General features: G+C 38.8%; 1 non-coding gene across 1 annotated transcript; it reads left to right on the top strand.

The window, feature by feature from the left end:
- Positions 1-801: 801 nt before the first annotated feature.
- On the top strand, positions 802-873 carry TRNAW-CCA (transfer RNA tryptophan (anticodon CCA)). Its single transcript has one exon. It is a non-coding gene; the product is annotated as a tRNA-Trp (tRNA).
- The last annotated feature ends 5851 nt before the right edge of the window (positions 874-6724 follow it).

Here is a 6724-nt window from a genome sequence, read left to right on the forward strand (position 1 = left end):
CCAATTCAGTATGTCTGGGGTGTGGCCGAGACTTTACATTTCTAACAAGTTACTATTGCCAAAACCTGGGCTTCCAGATCTTCACCATCCAGGCAAAATATGGAATTGTTTTCTACCAGGAACATAAGATCATACGAATTAAAAAGCCCATTAACCCAGGACTAATAGTAAACGATAAGCGCTCAGTAAATGTTAGCGGTTTATCTGGGGTTCCTGTTGTAAAGTGAATGGCACGGGTACACAATAGAGACCGAAAGGCCCACGGATTCTGACTGAGGAAGTGAGGGTTTTGGGAACAGATACCTACCTCACTAGATTTTGCGGACAAGCAACTATTCACCAGGTTGAAGATGAGGCCGCTGCGCCGATAGAGAGGAGAAAGGTAGAAGACCGCGAGGCCTGGTACCGCTCAAGGCTGGGAGTGTGAAATGGAAGAGGGAAGAGGGAGGTGTCTAGAGAATTTATAGGAAAAGTAATACTGCAAACTTAGTAGCCGTTTTTACTCCGGTTTCACTGAGACTCTAAATCGAATACCTACCCAATGCTTCTCAATTAGAAAAATTTCCACGAGTGGAAAGATAGAACGTTTTTTCCTGGTGTTTGCCACTATGAGCATTTGGGGTTAATATTTAATCTGGTCAATCCCTTAAGTTTTTCTCAAGGAAGAACTAGGAAAACTGTGAACGGTGGAGAGAAAAATGATCAAAGTTAATGATAAAGAAATAAATATTTTAGATCTGGAGGAAGAGGATGGGAGATGATTCAAGATCCTATGTTAGAAAGGCTAACGTAGTTATATGTGACCTTGTGGCGCAACGGTAGCGCATCTGACTCCAGATCAGAAGGTTGCGTGTTCAAATCACGTCGGGGTCAAAGGACGTGGACTTTGGGAGACAAAAAAATCAGTTTGACACTCTACCTTCCTTCAAGGCGTAGTTGAGTAAAGACGATCTCCAGTGTGAGATCTGTTAGGGCTGTCCGAGACTGAGTCCAGACAAAGAGAACAGAATTGATGTACCCTTTTAGAGTTTCAGTGGGATGCAACTCTATCTCCTCTTTTGCCTTTGGCTTGCTGTTGGGATTCTAAGATGGAGGACAAAATCCCCACATGGGCCGTGTATCTTCTTAAGAAGATATTTAAGTCTCCTCTTTGGCATCAGGGACCACAGTTTCCTGGTTCCCTTCTTTCCTGATGACTTCTCCTGTCCTTTAGCTACCCATGACCCTCCCCTCCACCTAAAGGTTGCCCTTCCTCATGCTCTTTCTGAGCCCTCTTTGCTTCCTGACTCTTCCTTTACTTATAGGCCTCCAACATTTCCTGAGTTCTTCCCATCTGGATCACAGTTTCACCCCCAGCCCCAATGAGCCAAGAACCTAGAGCCATCCTAGACTACATTTTCTCTTCTTTACTTCCAATCTGAGCAGTCAGTTACGCTGAGTTTCACCTCCTAATACGTTACATGCCATCTGTCCACTTCTCTTCATTACCACAATGACCTCTTTCATTCCACCAATTATTTCTTGCCGGGGATATTGACATGAACCTCCTAACTCCTCTCTCCAAATCTACTCTTGCTCAGTTAAATCCATCTGCCTATTATGCTTGTTTTTAAATGCATATTTTATCCTGATGTTCTCTTGCTTAAAACGAGACAATTAACACTGCTTATTAACCCTCTAACACAGGAGCCTTCTTTCAGTTTCTCAATGCATTATGCTCCTTCCCACCACAGGGCCTTTGCTTCTGTTATTTCGTCTATAAGGAACGTTCTGTGTCCTTTACTGTATGATTCAGACACTCATCTTTTAATGGTCAACCAAAACAAAACACTAACAAAGGGGGAAAAAAAACATTGCCATGCAGTATAACTCATAGCAACCCAATAGGACAGGGTAGAACTGCCCCATAGAGTTCCTAAGGAGCACCTAGTGGATTCAAACTGCCAGCCTTCTGGTTAGCAGCCATAGGTCTTAAACACTACACGACCAGAGTTTCTTCTAACAGGGGAGTACCAGGGTTTCTACTAACAGGTTAAAGAAATGTATTATTTATTATAGAGTAAGATATTATGCAGCCATTAAAAACATATCAAAGGAAAATAGCTAATGATACAGAAAGATGTTTAAGACATTTGAAGTGGACAAAAGATGCATTCAGCAACTATTTAATGGTACCATATCAGCCAGTCAGATTATACAGTCAAATGATTCATATGGATAACTAGCTAATAACAATATCACAATACTAACAGTGGTTATCTCTGGGTGTGGGATTAGGCGCTAATTTAATTTGTGTCTTTTTTGCTGACTTGCATTTTTCAAAAGTTTCATGATGAAAAGGTTTTATTTAAAAAGGGGAAAATATAAAATTATGTAAGAAAATTACTGCACATATACTCTGCCAGCTCTATAGGAAGATGAATCACACATAGGGCTTCTGCTTTGGAAGAACTAGCAGTTCAGTTGAAGAGACAGCAGTATAAACCCATATTATGGCAAACTATGAAACATATAAAGACAAGCATATGGCTGACACAGATTTAGTAGAGATTTAAGAGTGATTGACTCTGATGGACAGTGTCAGTGTCAAGAGTGCAGTGTGGGACTTGGGGAGCATTTTAGAGAGCAGGGACAATGGGTCAGAATTTCGAAGCGTAAGTAGTGTTATCTATGAGGGAAAAAAGGAGTAGGTGGGCAGAGAAGAGATTTATAGTCCAGGTAGATGCAATTTTGCTTCTTTCTTTTACATATATGACCAAAAAACTAATCAACCAGCAACAACAAGAACAAACAAACAAAAAACCTCTGGATGTCAAACATAGCTTTTGTACATGAAAAGGTGGTATGATTATTTTAAAGTGTCCAATAAACTTTAAAAGTACTTTGTTTTTGTGCTTCCATAGTATCTGGAAGTGCTTCTGTCACTGTACTAAATTAAGTGAGAGTGTACGTTTTACCAGCCGGTCTCTTCCATCAAACTCCAAACCACTCCAGGGCAGGAACCATGTCTGTTTTATCGAGAGCCACACCTCATGCTAAATACATAGTAGGAGATTCATAACTGTCTGTTAATTGGAAGAGAATTAGACAGAATAAGAGTTAAGAAGGCACAATGGCATAAAGCATGTTATATTGTTTCTTATATCTTCTGATTTCTCTGAATCATGAAAGATGCAGTGGATAGTTTTGCTGTAATTTTTGGGCTCTTGCAACATGATACAGAATCACGTATAAGAATCTCCTTTAAAAAATAATCTTGGATGGCAACTAATGTCATGAAATGATTTGTGTATAAAAGTTTGGAATGAAAATCTAATTTGCGCTGTAAACTTTCACCTAAAACACAATAAAATCCAAAAAAGAAAACACACTGGTCTCACATCTTCAGGAGCAAGGGAGATTGAAGAGAACAGGATACAAAGAAAAGATCAGTCCAAAGAACTAATGGACCACAGCTACCAAGGCCTCCACCAGACTGAGACCAGTACAGCTAGATGATGCCCAGCTACCACTACTGACTGCTCTGACTGGGATCACAACAGAGGATCCTGGACAGAGCTGGATAAGGATGTAGGATAAAATTCTAACACACAAAAGAAAGACCAGATTTACTGGTCTAAAGGAGACTGGAGAAACCCTGAGAGTATGGCCCCCAGACGCCCTTTTAGCTCAGTGGTGAAGTCATTTCCAAGGTTCACCGTTCAGCCGGGGAGTGGACAGCCCTATAAAACCAAATGGGACTAATGAGGCACAGCAGTCCAGAGACAAGGTCAGAAGGCAGAAGGGGACAGGAAAGCTGGTGATAGGGAACCCAAGGTTGAGTAAAGATAGTGCTGATGTTTTGTGAGATTGTTAGCCATTGTCATAGAGCAACATGTGTACTAACTGTTAAATGAGAAACTATTTTGTTCTGTAAGTCTTCATCTAAAGTACGAAGAAAAAAAACAATTATCTGTGTGAGATCAAATTGACAACAGCAACTCAAAAGGTTTGATGGGAAGCCTAGGGGACCGTGAGTTGAAGATAATAGTTATGGAATAATTTGGAAAAGGATAGTGAGAATAGCAGCACAACTGGAAGAATGCAATTGATGTCACTGAATTGTACATGTAGAAATTTTTGAAATGGTGTATCTTTGGCTATTTATATTCCCCCTCCCCCCCCAAAAAAGAAAAGAATAAAAGAGGTCCACCAAAGTTGAGAAGGGAGAACGCTGACATGTCGTGGGCTTGTTAACCAATGTCATAAAACAATATGTGTACTTACTGTTGAATGAGAAGCCATTTGTTCTATAAACCTTCATCTAAAGTACCATAAAAATAAATTTAAAAAAAAGAAAACAAAACAAAAAACCCTTAGGCAGTTCATCAGACTTTATCATAATCTAGATGAAATATCTCTTATGACATAATTTTTTTCCTTTGATGGTATGCCACTAGGCCACTTTCTCATTACTGAGTCACCTCTAGGGAACCTCATGGCCAGGATCAAGGTGACCTGAACTGTGGCTATGAATACCAGCCTTGAAAAGTTATAAACTCCCCTCCAAGTTAATAAATTGTATTCTGATTTATGACATCAGGCTCCTGTGAGTCCTATTAGTGTGAATCAGTCCTTAGAACCTAATTACCTTCAGGTGATAATTTCACTGAGTTTATCAGTAAAGCTGAGGTCCAAAGCCTAGAACGGGAGACAAAAATGAGACAGTAATCATGTCTGGGAGGTTGGCTCACTTCCAAAAAAGACATTTAAAAAAAATAATAATTTACTGTGCTTTAGGTGAACTCAAATGCCTTTTTTATTCTATCTCACACATGGATTTCACCATTTTAGGTTTTATATATGCATACTCTTCCGTTTAACGAGGTTTATCTTTTAGCTGATCATTTGGTTTCATTTCCCACCAACATCCCCAGTGCATCCTCTAATTAGGATGTCTAACATATCGACATATTATAACCATATTTAATGAATCCAACATTCGGCAAGGAAATGTTACATTCTGCCACTCTTTCAATGTAGAAGCTAAGCTAATATATCATTTCCATAAAATGCCAATCCAAAACTTCTTTTAAAAATCCAGAATATTAGTAAGTAGACTTTAATTTCCAACAGGAGGTATATTAAAACAGTGAGTATTTTAAAACGTATTGTAAGATAATTAATAATTTCTAGCTAATATTTTTTCCAGACTTTATTTTTTTAACTATTGCTTTTTAAGTTTATCTGAAGAAAACATATCTCTATAATTTATGAGAGCTTTGTATTGAATCTGAGAATTGAAACCAACCCCACAGCTAACTGTCTACATTGACTTGACTTTAGTATTCCAGGATTTTCATCACATAACTTTACTATTCCGTAGGACTCTTGCCTAGGAAGATAAAAGGTGCAAATAACTTTTTGCTTATTCCAGAAACTTTATTGTTTATTGCAGTAATTTCTTGAAAAGCCCATCAATTTCTCTTTCGAAGGTACCAAACGACAGTTTACACAGCAATATTTTTCAGCACCTGTGGTGGTTTTAAAATATGTCCATACATTCTTAAATACCCTGTCCTTGTACTTGTTTCCCCTTGAGTGTCAGTTGAATTTAGTGACATGCTTCTAGTGACTAGAATAATGTGGACGTGACAGTGCCATACTAAGACATACAAGATGCTGTAGCTTTCCCTTGCTTTCTCAGATCACTTGACCTGGTGAAATCCAGCTGCCATGTCAAGAGGATATTCACCTATGGAGAGGCCCCTGTGGTAAAAAACTAAGGCTTCCATCCAACAGTCAAGTGAGTGAGTTTGGAAGAGCATTCTCCAGCCCCAAGTAAGCCTTCAGATAATTGCAGTCCCTGTCAACATTTGTTTGCAACCTCATAAGAAATCCCACCAGCTAAGCCCTCCTGAGTTCTTGACCCATAGAAACTATGAGATAATAAATGCTTGTTGGTGTAGGCCACTAAGTTTTAGGAGAGTTTGCTACACAGCAATAGATAATGTTTACAATCTCAAAATTCTTTCCTGGCTGTGTCTACCAATCCTAAACTATTATATCATGATCCTTACCCAGTCTTAACCAAGTCTCCACTTTGAAAGACCACCATAAACTAGGTTTCAAAATCTCAATAAATGGCTCAACTTTTACCTTGCAACCTGTAAGACACAATTAAGACTCTGCAGGATTTTCCCTCTAACCCAATTAACTCAGCTTTGTCCTCTTAATTTACTTTTTGGTGCTTGACTGTGGTTTTCTATGTGTTGGCTTTTTCTGAAAAATCCTCTCAGAACTAAGAGCCATATCTCCATTCGTTTTGAGGCCTCTTTTTGGCTTTTGGTTCCAAAGTGCCACAGCAATCTCTGCAAGTGGTGGTCACCTTCTCCAGGGGACAAGTAATGGGGATGTACATATGGAGGAGGATTCAGAAGAATACTTTCAGAATTCTTATTTTATCATTCCCACTTTCATTACAATACCTTCTCTCCTAAACTTGAGTCTCCATAACAGGATGTCAATAAAAGATTTGTTCTTTTGTTTGTATTTCCCCAAGATATCGTAACTTGGTGTTTCAGAGTTGAATTGAGTTATTTGATTTAGCACATTAATCAAATTGGCTTGCATACTAAATGAGAGATTTTCAGAATTTGTTTTCATTAGAGATTTAAATTGAGGGTGGGATGGAGAAAGACATATTTATATGCTGGGTATTTATAGGCATTCTTCACCAAGGGTC

Source organism: Trichechus manatus, unplaced genomic scaffold (assembly GCF_000243295.1).
Source record: "Trichechus manatus latirostris isolate Lorelei unplaced genomic scaffold, TriManLat1.0 scaffold00180, whole genome shotgun sequence".
NCBI lineage: Eukaryota > Metazoa > Chordata > Mammalia > Sirenia > Trichechidae > Trichechus > Trichechus manatus.